The following is a 23,382-nucleotide window of genomic DNA, read 5'->3' as shown; positions in this document are numbered from 1 at the left end:
ACCGCAAAACGGACGAAACGGACCTCCTACGGTCGAAACGGGGGTCCTGTTCATCGGGAGGGGTGTGGCGTACCGCAAAGCGGGACTCCACGGGATACTATTCATCTCCACCGTCGACCTCCTCCAGCCTCCACGGGCTACCGTCGACCTCCTCCAGCCTCCACAGGCTCCTGTTCATCTAGCCTCCACCGCGCGCTACTCCACCGGCTACTGTTCAACCACCCCTCCACCATCTACTGTTCATCCAGCCCTCCACACCACGGGGTCCTGTTCAACCACCCCTCCACGGGCACCCCTCCACCGTCTACTGTTCATCCAACCCTCCACACCACGGGGCCCTGTTCATCCAGAGGCAACGCCACCGCTCACTGTTCATCCAAAACCCCCGCAACACTCACTGTTCATCCCAGAGGCAGCATCGATCGGCTTCAGTTAGCAGCAGTAGCGAAGGAATCACTCGATCAGGTTCAGTTAACAGCCATCGATCGATCGCTCGGGTTCAGTAATGCGTAGCCTGCAGTGCAATCGCTCGGGTTCAGTTAGAGCCCAACGCCTCGCTCGGGTTCAGTTAGAGCCAACGCCTCACACACACGCGCGTACGTGTATGAGAGAAATGCGCATCGCTCGGCCCACGACCTCCCACCGTAACCGGGAACTCCCCGAAATTTTCCTCACCCTCGCTTCTACCATGGTTTTTTCCGTCATGGACGGCCCAAAGAATGTCATGCAGCTACGTCTCCGGCCCGCCCAGGACGAAAAGCCCATTTTCTGTCATGATTTTTTGTCATACAAGTAGGAGCCCACCACATCTATGATGATACCGGGTTTTGTCACAATTATCGTCATAGAAGTGTCATATGTATGACAGAAAAAATTTCGTTCGGCCAAAAATGTCACGGATGTGTCTTTTTTTGTAGTGTAACCTAGACAAGTTATCTGCAATGGGGTTCTCAGCTCCCTATCTATCAATAATACACAAATCAAATTCTTGTAGTAGGAGAACCCATCTAATATGTCTAGGTTTAGCATCTTTCTTTTCCATAAGATATTTAATAGCAGCATGATCAGTGTGAATAGTTACTTTAGAATCAACAATATAAGGTCTGAACTTATCACAAGCAAATACAACTGCTAAGAATTCTTTTTCAGTAGTAGCATAATTTCTCTGGGCACTATCTAGAGTTTTACTAGCATATTGGATAACATTTAATTTCTTATCAACTCTTTGTCCTAGAACAGCCCCTACAGCATAATCACTAGCATCACACATAATTTCAAAGGGTAAATTCCAATCAGGTGGCTGAACAATAGGTGCAGAAATCAAAGCTTTCTTAAGTATTTCAAATGCTTCTACACAATCATCATCAAAGATAAAAGGAATATCTTTTTGTAATATGTTAGTTTGAGGCCGATAAATTTTTGAGAAGTCCTTAATGAACCTCCTATAAAAACCGGCATGACCAAGGAAACTTCTTATACCTTTGATGTCCTTGGGACACGACATCTTTTCAATAGCATCAACTTTAGCTTTATCAACTTCAATACCTCTTTCAGAAATTTTATGCCCAAGACAATACCTTCATTAACCATAAAGTGGCACTTCTCCCAGTTCAAGACAAGATTAGTTTCTTCACATCTCTGCAAAACTCGATCAAGGTTGCTCAAGCAATCATCAAAAGAGGATCCATAAACAGAGAAATCATCCATGAAAACCTCACAAATCTTTTCACAAAAGTCAGAGAATATAGCCATCATGCATCTTTGAAAGGTAGGAGGTGCATTACATAAACCAAAAGGCATACGTCTATAAGAAAAAGTACCGAAAGGGCAAGTAAAGGTGGTCTTTGCTTGATCATCAGCTGACACGGGTATTTGAGAGAAGCCAGAGTAACAATCTAGAAAGCAAAAATATGTATGTTTGGATAATCTTTCTAGCATTTGATCAATGGAAGGCAAAGGGTAATGATCTTTTTAGTAGCTTTATTTAATTTGTGAAAATCAATTACCATCCTATAACCATTGGGTGGAGGAGGATCCCCCAGGATTTCAACAGGCAAGTTGTGTTTCAGAATAGCTCCCTGTTTAAAGAATACTTCATCTATTTCCCTTCTTTCATCCGTGAACATATCATTTTCATGGTCTAGCAAATATTGTTCTAAAGGATCAGTAGGAGGCAAGCTAATAGAAGCAAGACCAATAATTTCATCTTTACTAGGCAATTATTTATCATGAGGTTGTCTACAAAATGTAGCAAAAGTAAACTCATGAGACATATCACCTAAGCCAACAGAAACAATATCATTATTGCAGTCTATCTTAGCATTAACACTATTCAATAAGGGTCCACCAAATATAATGGGACAAAAGCTATCTTGTGGGGAACCAAGAACAAGAAAATCAGCAGGATATTTAACTTTCCCACACAAGACTTCAACATCTCTAACACGCCCAATCAGTGAAATAGTATCTCTATTGGCAAGTTTAATGGTAACATTGATATCTTCTATCTCAGCAGGTGCAATATCATGCATAATTTCTTTGTATAAGGAATGAGGTATTGCACTTGCACGAGCACCCATATCACATAAGCCATGATAGCAATGATCTCCTATTTTAACAGAAATAACATGCATGCCTACAACAGGTCTATGTTTATTTTTAGTATCAGGTCTAGCAATTCTAGCAGTCTCATCACAGAAGTAAATAACATGCCCATCAATATTATCGGCCAAGAGATCTTTAACCATAGCAATATTAGGTTCAACTTTAACTTGCTCAGGGGGTTTGTGTGTCCTAATATTACTTTTGTTGACTATAGTTGAAACTTTAGCATGATCCTTTATTCTAACAGGGAAATGTGGTTTCTCAACATAATTAGTAGGAACAACAGGATCATTGTAAGTGATAGTATTTTCTTCAACTTTAATAGGTGCAACTACTTTTACTTCAATGGGAGGATTATATTTAAACCACTTCTCCTTAGGGAGATCAACATGAGTAGCAAAGGATTCACAAAAGGAAGCTACTATCTCAGAGTCAAGTCCATATTTAGTGCTAAATTCACGAGATGCATCGGTAGCCATAAAAGATTTAACACAATCAAACTTAGGTGTTATACCTGACTCCTAACCTTCGTCGAGGTCCCAATCTTCAGAGTTGCTTTTAATTTCCAATAAATCCCATTTGTATTCAATAGTCTTCATCATAAAAGATCTAGTACAAGAAGTATCGAGCATGGAGCGATTACTGAGAGAAAGACGAGCATAAAATTTTTGAATAATCATTTCTCTTGAGAGCTCATGATTGGGGCATGAATATAACATTGACTTAAGCCTCCCCCAAGCTTGAGCGATGCTTTCTCCTTCGCGAGGCCAAAAATTATATATATAATTACGATCACGATGAACAAGATGCATAGGATAAAACTTCTGGTGAAATTCCAATTTCAATCGCTTATAGTCCCAAGACCGCATATCATCACATAGCCTATACCATGTCAATGCATATCCCTTCAAAGATAAATGGAAGACCTTCTTCTTGATGACATCCTCAGGCATACCTGCAAGCTTAAATAATCCACAAACTTCATCCACATAGATTAAGTGCAAATCGGGATGCAATGTTCCATCTCCTGCAAAAGGATTAGCTAGCAGTTTCTCTGTCATACCCGAAGGAATTTCAAAGTAAACATTTTCAGTAGGTTCAGTAGGTTGAGGAGCAACTCTTTGCTCTACTGGTCGGGGTGAAGATACCCCGGACAAGCCCCTCAAAGGATTATGTTCCACCGTAACAAGTGACGGTAAATTTCAGCACACTATATAAATTTTTCCTTACCAAATTCCACCTACCAAAGGCGCTTCACTCCCCGACAACGGTGCCAGAAAAGAGTCTTGATGACCCACAAGTGTAGAGGATCTATCGTAGCTTTTCGATAAGTAAGAGTGTCGAACCCAACGAGGAGCATAAGGAAATGATAAGCAGTTTTCAGTAAGGTATTCTCTACAAGCACTGAAATTATCGGTAACAGATAGTTTTGTGATAAAGTAATTTGTAACGAGTAGCAAGTAATAAAAGTAAATAAGGTGCAGAAAGATGGCCCAATCCTTTTTGTATCAAAGGACAAGCCTGGAAAAACTCTTATATAAAGGAAAAAGCTCCCGAGGACACATGGGAATTATCGTCAAGCTAGTTTTCATCACGTTCAAATGATTCGCGTTTGGTACTTTGATAATTTGATATGTGGGTGGACCGGTGCTTGGGTGTTGTTCTTACTTGGACAAGCATCCCACTTATGATTAACCCCTATTGCAAGCATCTGCAACTGCAACAGAAGTACTAAGGTAAACCTAACCATAGCATGAAACATATGGATCCAAATCAGCCCCTTACGAAGCAACACATAAACTAGGGTTTAAGCTTCTGTCACTCTAGCAACCCATCATCTACTTATTACTTCCCAATGCCTCCCTCTAGGCCCAAACAATGGTGAAGTGTCATGTATTCGATGTTCACATGACACCACTAGAGGGATGACAACATACATCTCATCAAAATATCGAACGAATACCAAATTCACATGACTACTTATAGGAAGACTTATCACATGTCCTCAGGAACAAACGTAACTACTCACAAAGCATATTCATGTCCATAATCATAGGGGTATTAATATGCATAATGGATCTGAACATATGATCTTCCACCAAGTAAACCAAATAGCATCAACTACAAGGAGTAATCAACACCACTAGCAACCCTCAGGTACCAATCTGAGGTTTGGATACAAAGATTGGATACAAGAGATGAACTAGGGTTTGAGATGAGATTGTGCTAGTGAAGATGTTGATGGAGATTGACCCCCTCCCGATGAGAAGATCGTTGGTGATGATGATGGTGATGATTTCCCCCTCCCGGAGGGAAGTTTCCCCGGCAGAACAGCTCTGCCGGAGCCCTAGATTGGTTCCGCCAAGGTTCCGCCTCGTGGCAACGGAGTTTCGTCCCGTGAGCTTGCTTATGATTTTTCCTCAGACGAAAGACCTCATATAGCAGAAGATGGGCATTATAGGGCCACCAGGGAGCCCACGAGGCAGGGGGCGCGCCCAGGGAGTAGGGCACGCCTCCCACCCTCGTGGCCAGGGTGTGGGCCCCCTCTGGAACTTCTTTCGCCCTATATTTTTATATATTCTGGAAATAACTTCCATGAAGTTTTAGGACTTTTGGAGCTGTGCAGAATAGGTCTCTAATATTTGCTCCTTTTCCAACCTAGAATTCTAGCCATCGGCATTCCCCCTCTTCATGTAAACCTGGTAAAATAAGGGAGAATAGGCATAAATATAGTGACATAATGTGTAATAACAGCCCATAATGCAATAAATATCGATATAAAAGCATGATGCAAAATGGATGTATCAGGTAATGGTTGCGCGAGTGCATGGAGGGCTCCACCCATGAAGGGTCCATGAAGAAGCAACCTTGTCTATCCCACCATGGCCATTGCCCATGAAGGACTTGCCTCACTTGGGTAGATCTTCACGAAGTAGGCGATCTCCTTGCCCTTACAAACTCCTTGGTTCAACTCCACAATCTTGACGGAGGCTCCCAAGTGACACCTAACCAATCTAGGAGACGCCACTCTCCAAAAGGTAATAGATGGTGTGTTGATGATGAACTCCTTGATCTTGCGCTTCAAATGATAGTCTCCCCAACACTGAACCCTCTGTCACAGATTTGGATTTGGTGGAAAGATGATTTGAGTGGAAAGAAACTTGGGGAAGGCTAGAGATCAAGATTCTTGTGGTTGGATTGGAATATCTGGTCTCAACACATGAGTAGGTGGTTCTTTCTCAGAAAATGAATGGTAGAAGTGTAGGCACGTTCTGATTGCTATCTCCATGAATGGAGGATGGGTGGAGGGGTATATACAGCCTCCACACAAAATCTAGCCGTTACACACAATTCACCAAACTCGGTGGGACCGAATCGAGAAACTCGGTCAGACCGATATGGTTCAAAATGTGAATGCTAGAGTTTTCGGTGGGACCGATATGATCAACTCGGTGGGACCGATGTGCTAGGGTTAGGGTAAAACCTCAACTCGGTTTGACCGATTACACAAACTCGGTGAGACCGATTTTGGTAATAAGCAATACAGAGAGTTGGTTAAGAAAACTTGGTGGGACCGAATGCTTATATCGGTGGGACCAAAATACTTGCAACAGGCAATAGAGAGTTTGCAAGCCCATCTTGGTGAGACAGAGATCCCATTGGTGAGACCGAACTGATTAGGGTTTCTGGCTATGGCTATGTCAGATGAACTCGATGGCGCCGGATAGATCAAATCGGTGGGGCCGAGTTTGCCTTTTGGTTTGGGACATATGTGGATATGAAAAAGTGGTTGAGGACTTTTGGAGCATATCACTAAGCATTTTGAGCAAGCAAGCCATTAAGCAACACCTCATCCCCTTTTAATAGTATTAGCCTTTCCGATGGACTCAATGTGATCTTGGATCACTGAAATGGAAATGAAGAGTCATGAGCTTTTGCCAATCTTTGTCCTTAGCTCCTTGAAGGGGTTACACATCCTTTTGTCCATGCCACGCCTTTGTTGAACTTTCTGAAATATACTAGATAAAAGTATTAGTCCAGCAAGAGATATGTTGGCATTAATTACCAAAATCACCCAGGGAGCACTTGTGCTTTCAGGGCGCCGCCCCTCCCCTAGTCCAATTCGGACTGCCATGGGGGGGTGGCCACCCCTTGCGGCCCTCCTCTCTCTCCACTAAGGCCCATGTAGGCCCAATACTTCCCCGAGGGGTTCTGGTAACCCCTCAGTACTCCATTAAAATACCCGAACCACTTGAAACATTTCTGATGTCCGAATACTACCTTCCAATATATGAATCTTTACCTCTGAACCATTTTGAGACTCCTCGTCATGTCCATGATCTCGTCAGGAACTCTGAACAAACTTCAGTCACCAAAACACATAACTCATAATACAAATCGTCATCGAACGTTAAGCGTGCGAACCCTACAGGTTCGAGAACTATGTAGACATGACCAAGACACATCTTCGATCAATAATCAATAGCGGAACCTGGATGCTCGTATTGGTTCCTACATATTCTATGAAGGTCTTTATTGGTTAAACTGAAATAACAACATACGTTATTCCCTTTGTCATCGGTATGTTACTTGCCTGAGGTTCGATCGTCGGTATCATCATACCTAGTTCAATCTAGTTACCGGCAAGTCTCTTTACTCATTCTGTAAGCATCATCCCGTAACTAACTCATTAGTCACATTGCTTGCAAGGCTTATACTGATGTGCATTACTGAGAGGGCCCAGAGATACCTCTCCGATACTCGAAGTGACAAATCCTAATCTTGATCTATGTCAACCCAACAAACACCTTCGGAGACACCTGTAGAGCATCTTTATAATCACCCAGTAATGTTGTGACATTTGATAGCACACAAGGTGTTCCTCCGGTGTTCGGGAGTTGCATAATCTCATAGTCAGAGGAATATGTATACGTCATGAAGAAAGCAATAGCAATAAAACGTAACTATCATTATGCTAAGCTAACGGATGGGTCTTGTCCATCACATCATTCTCTAATTATGTGATCCCGTTCATCAAATGACAACACATGTCTATGGTCAGGAAACTTAACCATCTTTGATTAACGAGCTAGTCAAGTAGATGCATACTAGGGACACTCTGTTTTGTCTATGTATTCACACATGTACCGAGTTTCCGGTTAATACAATTCTAGCATGAATAATAAACATTTATCATGATATAAGGAAATATAAAATAACAACTTTGTTATTGCCTCTAGGGCATATTTCCCTCAATAATTTGCTTATGTGGAGAGTAATAAAATGTATATGCTTGTGGATCATGAAAATAGTGCTTTATGTGATAGTTATATTGTTGAATGCATTCATGATTCTACTGAAAATGATTATGAGAGAGGAACATATGCTCTTACAGATTAACACAAGTATACAGTACATGTCTTCAGGTTTGGTATTCGGTTAACCGTGGTAGAAACCGGATCTACTGAAGTTAGTTCAATTATTAGAAATGAAAACCGAAATCATATATACCAATTACAAGAACAGAAGAAGAAAAAATATGTTTTGACTTCCGTTCGATTTTTGGTCCATCGGCTTTTATGCCCACCCCTACTCTCCTCCTCCCTTTTCCTGGATGGTGGCCATGACTGCTTGTGTCTTGGGTTGTATAAAAAGAGGTCATATAATCGAAGTCATATAATCTAAAGCTCGTTGTTTTGGGTTGTATAAAAAGAGGTCATGCAAATAGCACAAATGCCTTCAATCTTCAACCTTACATTTCAGAAAAGGTGTTCTTTACATACCTGATGGATCCATATTTGAAGCATTTTTAGAGCTTATTTTTTGCCTATTATCTTCGTATATCATGTCCCATTGAGCCAATTACATGTTCATATGCATGATTTCCTGTATTTACTCTTTTCACCATGCGCATTGCATAAGACCTTTGTTAGTTTTTATTATTTTTAATTGTCATTATTTGTGTTGTAGGTGATGTGGACATCTCGTGCACTTAACACGATGAAAGGAACTCAAACAGACGACATCCACGCATCAGACTTATGCATTTCCGGGATTGAAAAAAAACATTTTTCCAAAGTGATCCAAATCAAGGTCTGAAACCACATGTGCGTTGGCATCGTTCATACGATTATAACGAGCCCAAGAACGTCACATTCCAAGTTCGTATGAAAAAATAGAGGTAGTTTTACTAGAGGAGTCCAGAGCCAAAGGCAGCGTCTTGTACGCACCATACCAGACAAGCCCAAAAGTTTCCCTTCCACACAGGATTCTTCGTGGATTTTGTCCCTGTTTGTTCCTATGACTTCCTTGGCATTTAGAGGATGTTTTGGGAAAGGTTTGGGCTCATCTAGAGCCTTTGGATCAAAAGAGAGATGCTACCTCAACAGAGGAGGCTACGGGAGAGCTATTACATATACACCACCGACCCTAGCCGTCACCATATTCCTCAACCATGAACACATCTCCACATTCATCTGATAGTCCACATCAAGTGCACTCGGGGAAGTTCCAAGCCTCCATCACCATCGTTGCAACCTTGGAGGAAGGCCGGAAGGGAGCCGTCACTGCCAGTGGGTATGGCCATGGGTCGCCGCCACTGCACCATCACCATCATCATCCGCCGCGCCACCTCCATCACCACCATCACCACCCCTTTTCCTCCCCCCATCACAGTCTCCATGATGGGTCGTAACAACTCTTGAACCTCCATTATGTGATGTTATTTGAGTAATTATTGGCTATGGGCCGATCGGCTAGTAAGCAGTTATTTGATATGTGTAGTCTATTTATGTGTCTCTTCGTGTTGATTATTTACCTTTGCGATAATTTATTGATTGGAGAAGTCTGGTCTATTGGTGTATGTAGTTGGAGACGTTCAAATCTTTAGACTACACATGAAGTTGATAGATAGTTGTTCAAACCAATAAACCTTCCGAGTGGCAGTCATTGATATCTTGAGGTGAACACAATTATTCTATGAGTCATAGTTGTCCATAAAACTTATTGCCTTCAGTCCAGTTCTCATGACCTTTATGTCTTTCCGTTAGCCACCACAATTATGGGACATGAAGTATGACGTTTGAGTTGTCTCAACACGTCTCGTTTTGAGAGGCAATGTTATGTGAGGGACCGCCCACCTTCTGTAGATGGCCATATCCTATAATGCAGGACTAACTTACCCACAACGTGGCACAGTCGAAAAGCTTAGACTCCATCTCACGCCGGGGCCAAACGAGACTATACCTAGACGCCAGCGATCTCATCTAAAATATCACGTATTTCTCCATAGTTTATTTCCATCGTTTAGTCTATTATTATTTTTCTATTATGTCTAGTACTTAGTTTAATTCTCTCTTTCATTATTTCCAAAAGTCCCACCTATCAAGAATAACAGTTGCGCCTCTCCCTAGGGATTATAAGAGAGAGGGGATAACAGAGGTAGATTTCCTTTTTGTGTGGGGACGTGAAACATAGAGTGGACATGCTTCAGCTGGGAACGAGAGGGTGGCACACGTGTGGCTGCTCTCGTCCGCCAAGTTTTTGTGGCTATCGCCAGCCAAGTTTTTGACCAACTTTTTTAATCAGGTTATCTCTAGCCATCTCACTCCCTTCCAAATGTGTGGCATCCCTAAAAAAAATCTGACTATGCCTATCCCAATGAGGGATGCCCTGAGAAAAAAACACTCCCTAAGGCTCCAATACTCTTGTGAAAGTTTGCTTTCACCTAGCTAGCATGTTGGCTTTTATGCAAGGGTGGTTTATTCCTCTTCTACCAATGATCCATGACCATTTTTCTAGTAGATTGAATTGTAATCCATCAAGTGTTTTACGGAGGCAATTTTTTATTCTACACAAACATTATAGAAATTTTCGCTACCTTATTAGTCTTCTATATACGAACTGCTCCGGAAGTAATTAAATTAGGATTTATGCTTATTTATTTCAAGAGCATTGATGAATTATCCCACCACCACTTCTAATTTCTTTTGTTGAATTGTATCATTTCTATCACTAATAGTGCATCATGGCGATCAAATGTTGTCTTTTCCTAAGGAAAGAAGGTTTTTGAAAAGATATAAATCATATATTACAACTATGAGCACCGCATCGGTACACCCCCTCACAAAACGTATAAAGGGTAGTATGGACATTTCACAAATTGTATCCAGTAGAACGTGTACGCCGTAGGTTCATACAATTCAGGCGCACAACCCACCCTCATGGGCTCAGCTGACCTTGGGTTCGAACTACAGTCCTCATGCACTAGGCATAAGCGCACAACCATTTGGGCTGTTAACCTGGTGTGCTTATTTACCTTGTTTTCCTCTTCTTATGCGAGGTAAATAACGCTAAGAAAATAACACATCACCTTCACTCTTTGTTTTTACTTCGTTTTTTTATGCACAGTTTTCGCTCAGTTTTTATATTTCCTTTTTTGTTCATAAAATACAAATATTATTATTTTTAGAAATTGTACATAAATTTTCAAAAAGTTCATCTCTTTCAAACTTGCTCAAAATGTCAAAACATGAACATTTTTCAAAAAGAACGAACAAAATCTTCATTGCAAACATTTTTGAAAAAATGGTAAAAAAGTGAATTCCACAAAAAGTCACAGAAATACGAACATAATTTGAATTCTAAATTTTTTGAGTATATGATAAATAGCAAAAATAAACATAAAAAACAAAAATTCAAAGAATACGAAAAAGAAAAAGAAACCGAAAAAATAATACAAGAGAGAAGATAAAAAGAAAAAAGAAAAAGAAAAAAATGCGGTTCATGACCACCGAGAAGGTTCGCAAAACTAGAAAAATGGGCTGGGAAGCCAATGTTCCCAAGACTAGGAACGCTTGTTTGTAACATTTTCTAGTGATTTGTATTGAATTTTGCAAAAAAGTTAAGATCCATGAATATTTAAAAAAATGATGAACTTTTTCAAAATCCGCGAGCTATTGGGCCGGCCCAACACATGCCTGGCGGGAGCTCTGTCGTCGCCTAGTTGTGCCAAGGCCTAAAGCGTTTTATTTTATTTTCTATTTTTAGGTAATTCATTTTTATCTTTTTAATACCAAAATACAAGTTTTAAGGAACTTTTTTAAATAATGATTTTTTATAATTTGTTCTTTAAATATTGAATAATTGTTGTTAAAAAGCATTTGCGGTTTCCAATTTATCTTTGTGTGTTTATTACTTATGTTAAAAGCTGAAAATAACAATTTTAAGTACATGTTCAAATTATGATTTTAAATATGTTTTTCCTTCGAACATGGAATGGATGCCTATCATAGAAACCGCTGGAAAAAAATTTGAGGCCATTTTATGGATGACGGGCGGAGCCTTGTGGCCAACACGAACACCCTCCATAAACATGGTCTAGTTTTAGACATTCTTGAAAGGTAAAATTGAATTTATACCCTTAGTTGGGACGCCCTCGACTGATTTGCCCCTAATTTCGCAAAACACTCGGTCTTGCCCAGCTCACATCGTTTTGCTTGCGTTTTTGCCCTTCCGGCACGTCTCCGTCTAGTCAGCGTCGTTTAACCGCAAACGACGCGTTACTTTGGACATTTTTGCCTCCGTCGATGCTATACCTAATACCCCTTCGTCCTCAATATGCTAGCGCAAGGAAACAGAGCAGAAGGATAAAGCCGGCGAGGAAAAAGGAGTGGGAGGCAAGGTGTGGCGCGGTAGAGTAAGGAGCAGCGGCGCATGGCGAGCTCGGGCTCTTCCATCTTCTCGCCGGTGGTCGGAGAGGTAAGTAAAACTCCAGCAATGCTTCTTCCTCCCTTCCAGTGCATTCTAGGGTTTGTGATAATTGGGGAAATTTCTGATTTAGGTTGATGGGGTCGGGATTGTGGAGCATGTCTCTGAGTTCTATCTTCCAGATGAAAGTTATTGCGGATTGGAGCATTTATCAAAGCATCGCTGCCCTGGTCATGGCCTTGTTCCTGCTCGGCGTGTTGCGTGGGGAGGAGATAACACTGGCCGCCATTTTTAGGGTGTCCTCTAGATGTAAGATCTTGTGAATTATACCATGTTGTAGATGGTGTTTATGCAATCTCTAATGTTTTGTTAATGTGATGTTCAAGCAGTTACCACATGAGTGTCACTAGGTGGTTTGGGTTGATCCTCCTCCTCCATTGCATGCTGCCCTTGCTTTTAAAGACCAGCACACAGAGCTAGAACAAAGCTGGATCAGAAGCCACAAAATGCAGAAGCAAAACATGGAGCTATCAAAGAAAAATCTTCCTTTGAAGAAGACATTGAGAGAGAGACGAGATGCTGCTAGTTCTGGCATTGTTGTTTGTAGGAATGTGTGTTGCTGTGCTTTTTGTGTTGTAGTTTGTAGCAGTTGTTGAAGAAAGTGTGTGTGAGAGAGATGTATTGAATGTTGTTTATGATGCACTATCGTATGCTAAATTTGAAGATCGTTATTCATTGCTGATGCTTGTGACATTGTACCAAATACATATGTATTCCATATGATAGTGCCAAATTCAGTAAACTGACATTGAACCAAATATATCAACCTGATAGAGCACACAATGTAGCAAATAGAGCAACACACACTACCAAATAGAGCACATATTGTACCAAATAGAGCAACCTGATAGAGCACATATTGTACCAAATTCAACAAATTGACATTGTACCAAATATAGCAACTTCATAGTGCATTAAGCACACATAGTACTAGAACTTAAGTGCATAACAACAAGATAACAGCACTAGCAAATATAACATAGTACTAGAACTTAAGTTTCTTGCTCCTGGTGTTCTTGGCTGGGTTTGGAGCTAGCATTGCCTTGCTTCTAGTGTTCTTTGATGGGTTTGGAGCTTCAATTGTTGTTGCTGATCTTTTTGGAGAGAAACCTTTGCTTTGAACACTACTTTCTTGCTCTTGTTCCACAACTGTATTCTGCTGGACACACCTGGGAGAAGCTCCTCTTGCTGCTGCCCTTTTATAATTTTTCCTAGGGCTAAAAACAAGTGGAAGCATATCACAGTTTGAAAGATTTTATAAAGCAGTAAGATCAAAACATGTAAGAATTTGTAACATATGCACAAAGCCAAGCTTTTATACCTGACTGCACAACTAGCTCCTGTAGATGCATCATGTGAGGACTCCTTTGGTGGTGGCATCTGCCGTTGAAGAACATCAGGTGCTGTCTCATCCTCCTCCTCCTCTTATATTTCTGCTTCTGCTGGTTCATTGGCTATAGGATGATCATCTGCATTGTCTGCTCCCTAGTGTTCATCTTCTCCAAAGGCTGGATCAATAGATTGTTTGCAGCCCTTGGCTTTGTGTCCACATCTCCCACACCTTTTGCACTTGTGCTTCCTATGACCAAGGCCTTTTCCTTCAGTGCTACTTCTAATGCATTGCTTTCTTGGTCTGCCTGGAGCTCTATGTTGAATAGGAGCGCACAGTTTGAATCCAGGATCTATATTGTCCCACTGTTGCTTGCCTTATAGAGCTGGGAGGTTCCCAGGATAAGTAGCTCTGAACATGTCAACTGTGTAATATTTGTGGACATACTGATCTATTCCACTTTCTTCACCTCTTAGAGCAGTGATAAAGAAAAGCGCATGGATGCATGGTTTGCCAGTGATCTGCCATTGTCTGTAACTGCAAGACCAGTGCTCTAAGTCAACAGGATACCTCCATTCTCTTTTCTCACTGTCAGTAGCAGTTACCTCTGCCTCTGTTGGGCTTCTCCTCACTATACTCATTTGCAAACCTTTTGTTTTCTCCATTAACACCTTCATTACTACTGGTATGATGTAGTGCCCAATGAAATGGTCAGAGGCAATTCCATTTCTTAAGTCAAATTTCTCCATGATATACTGCCTTATCTTGTCTAGTAGATCAACTATGTGCTGGCTCTTGTATTTTTTGATTCTGGAGTTGAATGAGTCGGCCAGGTTGTTATTGACATAGTCAAATTTGCTCATCTCATTGAAATGAGCTCTTGCCCATATTTTTGTGTGGTGTTCCTCTAGATATTCCTTTACTTTGGTCTTGCTTTTCAACTGGTTCAAGTGATAGTTGTGTTTCTTGATGCTACAAGTTAGTGAGCATAGCCACAAATTATCATCATAAAACTTCCCCTTGAATTTCTTGCTGAAATTTTGGGCCAAGTACCTCATGCACTCTCTGTGCTCCACTCCAGGGTAAACATGCTCAACAGCACTTTCCAATCCCTCGCAAGCATCAGTATGTATTACTAAACCTTCAGGATGACCTATTACTTTCTTTAGGTTTCTAAAAAAACCAACTCCAACTCTCAATTGACTCCATTTCCAGAACACCATATGCAACAGGAAACAACCAGTTGTGTCCATCTACGGCACATGCTGCCACAAGTTGCCCTCTGAGCCTACCAGTCAGTGCAGTAGCATCTCTAGCTAGGTATGGCATGCACCCCTCCAAAAAACCCTTTTGACATGCTTTGAAGCACACAAACACCCTTCTAAAGCACTCCTTGTAGAACTTCTTGTTATTTATAATGTACTCAACCATGTGCTTGTCAATTTCCATAGTACTGCCTGGATGCCCTCTCTACTTTAGCTTTGCAAGTATATAACAGCTGAAAGCTATCACTATACTTTCCATACAGTTTGTCAAGTGCAATCTCTTTACCATGATAGCATCTGTCATATGGCACCTCCACACCATATTTCTCTAACAACCTGCTCTGAATTTCCTTAGGACCAATTCCGGGATTTGCTCTGATCCATGCCATAGAAGCATCTGCTATCCATCTTCTTTTGCAACTCTCAATCTCTGAGATCTATTCACACTAGGACATGTATGCTGATATGGGTTGACTTTAATCTGAAACAATCCAAAAAAACAATGTGATTAGTACAGAAAATACAATACCTGAAAATAAACTAAAACAAAAATACAATAGCTGAAACATTGTGCTCTTCCTCATTAAAGAGGCATGCAGTCTCCACTTGCATCTCTCATAAGCACATTTGACAGTAAACCTTGTTGGATCACTTTTTAGAGTAAGGAACTCAGTTTTAGACATGATTGAGAAGCTTGAAACTGCATTTCTGCAGTCAACTGCACTAGAGAAGACCACACCTTCATCAATACATGGATTTTCCCTGTCATACATGTTTACACGTCTGTCCTCTTTTGCATCTTCAAAAACTCCCAACTCAACATCCTCTTGCTTCCATCATCATCTCCATCTAAAATCTGCAGGAATGTACTCTTTATCTGTTGCATCTCCTTCATCATTATTGTGCTCGACATATCCAGGATATAGAACCTCATCCTCCACACCAGGTGCATCAGGCAATGCCTCCTCCACAACAGGATCAAGTGGCTTCTTTTGGTGTTCTTGGCTTTCATTGACACTTCCAGTTGCATAAGCACTTGGTGTTCTACTGCTAGCCCTAGTTCTAGATGCAGATGGCCTGGAACTAGATGTGTTCACACATCTCTGACCTCTAGTTCTTTGTATAACCGTGATTTCCAAATTGCATGACATAGTTGTTGTATTACTTGCAAACATCAAACCTAACTCTGCATCACACTGCACATGGACCCAACAAAGTTTGGAACTATCCCAATATCTGATCTCAACAGAATCAAACAATCCCCATGGATACTTGGCACAAACGGCATCCCTAAAATTAGTATATGAACTAGTGTTGTCCACATCTAAAGGAAATGTGAATCCATAATCTTTTCCTTTTGTACCAGCAGAAACTAGAACAGTGGTCTCCATTCTAACTGAAAGAAAGAACATTGTAGCTGGATCCCTCCTATCATATGACACACAATATCGAGTGAGAAAACGCACAAACTCTAGCCTAAACCCTAAATCCAAGCAAATCTCCCATGAAAAAGCTGAGCAAATCAGGTCCGACGATACTAACCCTAGGGGACTTTGCTGTGCAGATCCGCCCCCGCTTGTCGCCGTTGGTGCAGATCCACCACAGGAGCTTCCCTTGTCGCCATTGGTGCCGCCGCATCCGCCTTCTTTGCGCTACAGTGGAGGTGTGTTGTTCCTACCACCGCAGCCGCCACCGCTGATGCTTTCTCCACTCCCCCCATCACCTTGCAATGGATCTGGCCATCGCCGCTCGAAGACGCAATTTAGGGTTCGTGAGAGGGAAATAGAGAGAGAGAGAGAGCAAGAGTGGGGAGAGAGTGAGTGAGCATGAGGGCAAGCGGTGTGCAAAGTAACGCATCATTTGCGGTCAAACATTGCTGACTAGACGGTGATGTGCCGGAAGGGCAAAAATGCAAGCAAAGCAACGTGAGATGGGCAAGACCGCGTGTTTTGAGAAATTAGGGGCAAATCAGTCGAGGGTGACCGAACTAAGGGCACAAAAACAATTATCCCTTCTTGAAATGGCCCCAACTTTTTCAAGCAGATGGGCATGATCATGGTAGTTACCTTACCAGGTTTGAACAATTTCTGACACCGTATGCAAGTTGCAACATGTCCGCCCATTTATCAGCCTTTTTTGGCCGAGAAAACTCTGAAAATGCAAAATTTGTTGAAAACCAAAACAACTTGGCATGTTACCTTGAATTGGTCATACAATGCTATGAAAAAAAATTGGGGTCATTTCAAGAATGTTGGGAAATATCATTCTCTCACACGGAGCCTTCTCGCCTACCTGAACACCCTCCGTTGATCATGGTCTATGTTTGGACATCCTTCAAATCAACACAACGTTTGCAAGAAGGTGGGCATGTCCATGGTATACATCCATGTCAGGTTTGAATGATTTTTGACACTATATGCAAGTTGCGACATGTTTGGCCATTTATCGGTCTTTTTGACCAGGAAAACTCCAGAAAATACAAAAATATTCAAAAACCAAAACAGATTGGCATTGAGCCTTGAATTGGTCGTACAAGGTCATGGCAAAAATATTTTCAATTAAAATATGTCAAGAAACAATGTGCTCTCAACGGAGCCTTCTGGGCTTCAGTCCTATCTGAACTCCCTTTGTTGAACATGATCTATTTGTGGACATCCTTCAAATAACACCAAATTTTGCAAACAGTGAAGGAAATATGCCATAGAGGCAATAATAAAGTTTTTATTTATATTTCCTTATATCATGCTAGAATTGTATTAACTAAAAACTTAGTACATGTGTCAATACATAGAAAAACAGAATGTCACTAGTATGCCTCTACTTAACTAGCTCGTTGAATCAATGATGGTTATGTTTCCTAACTATAGACATGAGTTTTCATTTGATTAACGGTATCACATCATTAGAGAATGATGTGATTGACTTGACCCATCCATTAGCTTAGCACGATGATCATTTAGTTTGTTGCTATTGCTTTCTCCATAACTTATACATGTTCCTATGACTATGAAATCATGCAACTCCCGAATACCGGAGGAACACTTTGTGTGCTACCAAATGTCACAACGTAACTGGGTGATTATAAAGGTGCTCTACAGGTGTCTTCGATGGTGTTTGTTGAGTTGTCATAGATCGAGATTAGGATTTGTCACTCCGATCGTCGGAGAGGTATCTCTGGGCCCTCTCGGTAATACACATCAATATAAGCCTTGCAAGCAATGTTACTAATGAGTTAGTTGTGGGATGATGCATTACGTAACGAGTAAAGAGACTTGCCGGTGACGAGATTGAATTAGGTATTGAGATACCGACGATTGAATCTCAGGCAAGTAAAATACCGATGACAAAGGGAACAACATATGTTGTTATGCGGTTTGACCGATAAAGATCTTCGTAGAATATGTGGGAACCAATATGAACATTCAGGTTCCGCTATTGGTTATTTACCAGAGACGTGTCTCGGTCATGTCTACATAGTTCTCGAACCCGTAGGGTCCGCACGCTTAACGTTCGGTGACGACCGGTATTATGAGTTTATGTGTTTCAATGTACTAAAGGTAGTTCGGAGTCCCGGATGTGATCAAGAACATGACGAGGAGTCTCGAAATGGTCGAGACATAAAGATCGATATATTGGATGACTATGTTCGGACATCAGAAAGGTTTCGAGAGAGTTCGGGCATATACCGGAGTACCAGGGGGTTACCGGAACCCCTCGGGGAGTCAATGGGCCTTAATGGGCCATAGTGGAAAGGAGGAGGAGGCGGCCAAAGTGGGGGCGCGCCCCCCAAACCCAATGCAAATTGGAGGGGGGGCTTCCCTTCTCTCCTTCTCCCCTTCCTTCCCTCTCCTACTCCAACTAGGGAAGGAGGAATCCTACTCCCACCGGGAGTAGGACTCCCCCCTTGGGCATGCCTAGGAGGGTGGCCCTCTCCCCCTCCTCCACTCCTTTATATACGGGGGGAGGGAGGTACCCCATAGACACACAAGTTGATCATTGATCCCTTAGCCGTGTGCGGTGCCCCCCTCCACCATAATTCACCCTGTCATATCGTAGTGGTGCTTAGGTGAAGCCCTGTTCCGGTAGCATCATCATCACCGTCATCATGCCGATCGTGAGTTTGTGGGACGTCACCGAGCCAAACGTGTGCAGATCGTGGAGGTGCCATACTTTCGGTACTAGGATCGGTCGATCATGAAGACGTACGACTACATCAACCGCGTTGTCATAACGCTTCCGCTTACAGTCTACGAGGGTACGTAGACAACACTCTCCCCTCTCATTACTATGCATCACCATGATCTTGCGTGTGCGTAGGATTTTTTTTTTGAAATTAATGCGTTCCCCAACAGTGGCATCCGAGCTAGGTTTATGCGTAGATGCTATATGCACGAGTAGAACACAAAGGAGTTGTGGGAGTGGGTATATACATATTGCTTGCCATCACTAGTTGTTTCTTGATTCAATGCTATTGTTGGATGAAGCAGGCCAGACCGACATTACGCGTATGCTTACGCGAGACTGGTTCTACCGACGTGCTTCGCACACAGGTGGCTGGTGGGTGTCAGTTTCTCCAACTTTAGTTGAATCGGATTCAATGAACAGTGTTCTTTCTGAAGATCAAAAAGCAATCACTATACCGCGTTGTGGTTTTTGATGCGTAGGTAAGAACAGTTCTTGCTCAGCCCGTAGTAGCCATGTAAAACTTGCAACAACAAAGTAGAGGATGTCTAACTTGTTTTTGCAGGGCATGTTGTGATGTGATATGGTCAAGACATGATGCTAAATTTTATTGTATGAGATGATCATGTTTTGTAACACAGTTATCGGCAACTGGCAGGAGCCATATGGTTGTCGCTTTATTGTATGAAATGCAATTGCCATGTAATTGCTTTACTTTATCACTAAGCGGTAGCAATAGTCGTAGAAGCAATAGCTGGCGCGACGACAACGATGCTTCGATGGAGATAAAGGTGTCAAGCCGGTGACGATGGTGATCATGACGGTGCTTTGGAGATGGAGATCAAAGGCACAAGATGATGATGGCCATATCATATCACTTATATTGATTGCATGTGACGTTTATCCTTTATGCATCTTATTTTGCTTAGTTCAGCGGTAGCATTATAAGATGATCTCTCACTAAATTTCAAGTTATAAGTGTTCTCCCTAAGTATGCACCGTTACTACAGTTCGTCCTACCGAGACACCACGTGATGATCGGGTGTGATAAGCTCTACATTCACATACAACGGGTGCAAGCCAGTTTTGCACACGCAGAATACTCGGGTTAAACTTGACGAGCCTAGCATATGCAGATATGGGCTCGGAACACTGAGACCGAAAGGTCGAGCGTGAATCATATAGTAGATATGATCAACATAGTGATGTTCACCATTGAAAACTACTCCATCTCACGTGATGACCGGACATGGTTTAGTTGATATGGATCACGTGATCACTTAGATGATTAGAGAGATGTCTCTCTAAGTGGGAGTTCTTGAGTAATTTGATTAATTGAACTTTAATTTATCATGAACTTAGTACCTGATAGTATTTTGCATGTCTATGTTGTTGTAGATAGATGGCCCGTGCTGTTGTTCCGTTGAATTTTAATGTGTTCCTAGAGAAAGCTAAGTTGAAAGATAATGGTAGCAACTACACGGACTGGGTCCTTAACTTGAGTATTATCCTCATTGCTGCACAGTAGAATTACGTCCTGGAAGCACCACTAGGTGACAAACCCGCTGCAGGAGCAACGCCAGATGTTGTGAACACCTGGCAGAGCAAAGCTGATGACTACTCAATAGTTCAGTGTGCCATGCTTTACGGCTTAGAACCGGGACTTCAACGACGTTTTGAACATCATGGGGCATATGGGATGTTCCAGGAGTTGAAGTTAATATTTCAAGCAAATGCTCGGATTGAGAGATATGAAGTCTCCAATAAGTTCTACAGCTGCCAGATGGAGGAGAATAGTTCTGTCAGTGAACATATACTCAGAATGTCTGGCTACCACAACCACTTGACTCAGCTAGGAGTTAATCTTCTTGATGATAGTGTCATTGACAGAGTTCTTCAATCACTGCCACCAAGCTACAAGAGCTTCGTGATGACATATTATATGCAAGGGATGGATAAGACGATTCCTGAGCTCTTCGCACTGCTAAAGGCCGTGGAGGTAGAAATCAAGAAGGAGCATCAAGTGTTGATGGTCAACAAGACCACCAGTTTCAAGAAAAGGGGTAAAGGGAAGAAAGGGAACTTCAAGAAGAACAGTGATACGTCCATTTTGCATCATTCTTTTATATCGATACTTGTTGCATTATGGGCTGTTATTACACATTATGTCACAATACTTATGCCTATTCTCTCTTATTTTACAAGGTTTACATGAATAGGGGGAATGCCGGCAGCTGGAATTCTGGGATGGAAAAGGAGAAAATATTAGAGACATATTCTGCACATCTCCAACAGTCCTGAAACTCCACGGGAGCACTTTTCAGAATATATAAAAAATATTGGGCACAAGAAGTACTAGAGGGGGGCCACCCACCAGCCACGAGGGTGGGGGGCGCGCCCTGCCTCGTGGGCCCCCTGGTGGCCCTCTGATGCCCATATTCTGCTATATGAGGTCTTTCGTCCAAGGAAAAATCATAAGCAAGCTTTCGGGAAGAAACTCCGCCGCCACGAGGCGGAACCTTGGCAGAACCAATCTAGGGCTCCGGCAGAGCTGTTCTACCGGGGAAACTTCCCTCCGGGAGGGGGAAATCATCGCCATCGTCATTACCAACGATCCTCTCATCGGGAGGGGGTCAATCTCCATCAACATCTTCACCAGCACCATCTCATCTCAAACCCTAGTTCATCTATTATATCCAATCTTTGTATCCAAACCTCAGATTGGTACCTGTGGGTTGCTAGTAGTGTTGATTACTCCTTGTAGTTGATGCTAGTTGGTTTACTTGGTGGAAGATCATATGTTCAGATCCATTATGCATATTAATACCCCTCTGATTATGAACATGAATATGCTTTGTGAGTAGTTATGTTTGTTCCTGAGGACATGGGAGAAGTATTGCTGTTAGTAGTCATGTGAATTTGGTATTCTTTCGATATTTTGATGAGAAGTATGTTGTCATCCCTCTAGTGGTGTCATGTGAACGTCGACTACATGACATTTCACCATTGTTTGGGCCTAGAGGGAGGCATTGGGAAGTAATAAGTAGATGATGGGTTGCTAGAGTGACATAAGCTTAAACCCTAGTTTATGTGTTGCTTCGTAAGGGGCTGATTTGGATCCATATGTTTCATGCTATGGTTAGGTTTAGCTTAATGCTTCTGTTGTAGTTGCGGATGCTTGCAATGGGGGTTAATCATAAGTGGGATGCTTGTACAAGTAAGGACAGTACCCAAGCACCGGTCCACCCACATATGAAATTATCAAAGTACCGAACGCGAATCATATGAACATGATGAACACTAGCTTGACGATAATTCCCATGTGTCCTTGGGAGCGCTTTCCTTCATATAAGAGTTTGTCCAGGCTTGTCCTTTGCTACAAAAAGGATTGGGCCATCTTGCTGCTCCTTATTTACTTTTATTACTTGCTACTCGTTACAAATTACCTTAGCACAAAACTATCTGTTACCGATAACTTCAGTGCTTACAGAGAATACCTTACTGAAAACTGCTTATCATTTCCTTCTGCTCCTCGTTGGGTTCGACACTCTTACTTATCGAAAAGCTACGGTAGATACCCTACACTTGTGGGTCATCAAGACTCTTTTCTGGTGCCGTTGCCGGGGAGTGAAGCGCCTTTGGTAAGGAAAAAAATTATATAGTGTGCTGAAATTTACTGTCACTTGTTACTATGGAACATAATCCTTTGAGGGGCTTGTTCGGGGTATCTTCACCCCGACCAGTAGAGCAAAGCGTTGCTCCTCAACCTACTGAACCTACTGAAAATGTTTTCTTTGAAATTCCTTCGGGTATGATAGAGAAACTGCTAGCTAATCCTTTTGCAGGAGATGGAACATTGCATCCCGATTTACACTTAATCTATGTGGATGAAGTTTGTGGATTATTTAAGCTTGCAGGTATGCCCGAGGATGTTATCAATAAGAAGAGTCTTCCCTTTATCTTTGAAGGGAGAGGCATTGACATGGTATAGGCTATGTGATGATATGGGATCATGAGACTACAAACGATTGAAATTGGAATGTCATCTGAAGTTTTATCCTATGCATCTTATTCATCGTGATCGTAATTATACATATATATATATATATATATATATATATATATATATATATTGGCCTCGCGAAGGAGAAAGAATCGCTCAAGCTTTGGGGAGGCTTAATTCAATGTTATATTCATGCCCCAATCATGAGCTCTCAATTGAAATGATTATTC

Source organism: Triticum aestivum, chromosome 6A (genome assembly GCF_018294505.1).
Source record: "Triticum aestivum cultivar Chinese Spring chromosome 6A, IWGSC CS RefSeq v2.1, whole genome shotgun sequence".
Lineage (NCBI taxonomy): Eukaryota > Viridiplantae > Streptophyta > Magnoliopsida > Poales > Poaceae > Triticum > Triticum aestivum.
The sequence above is the reverse complement of the archived record's forward strand: the minus strand, read 5'-3'. Positions refer to the sequence as shown.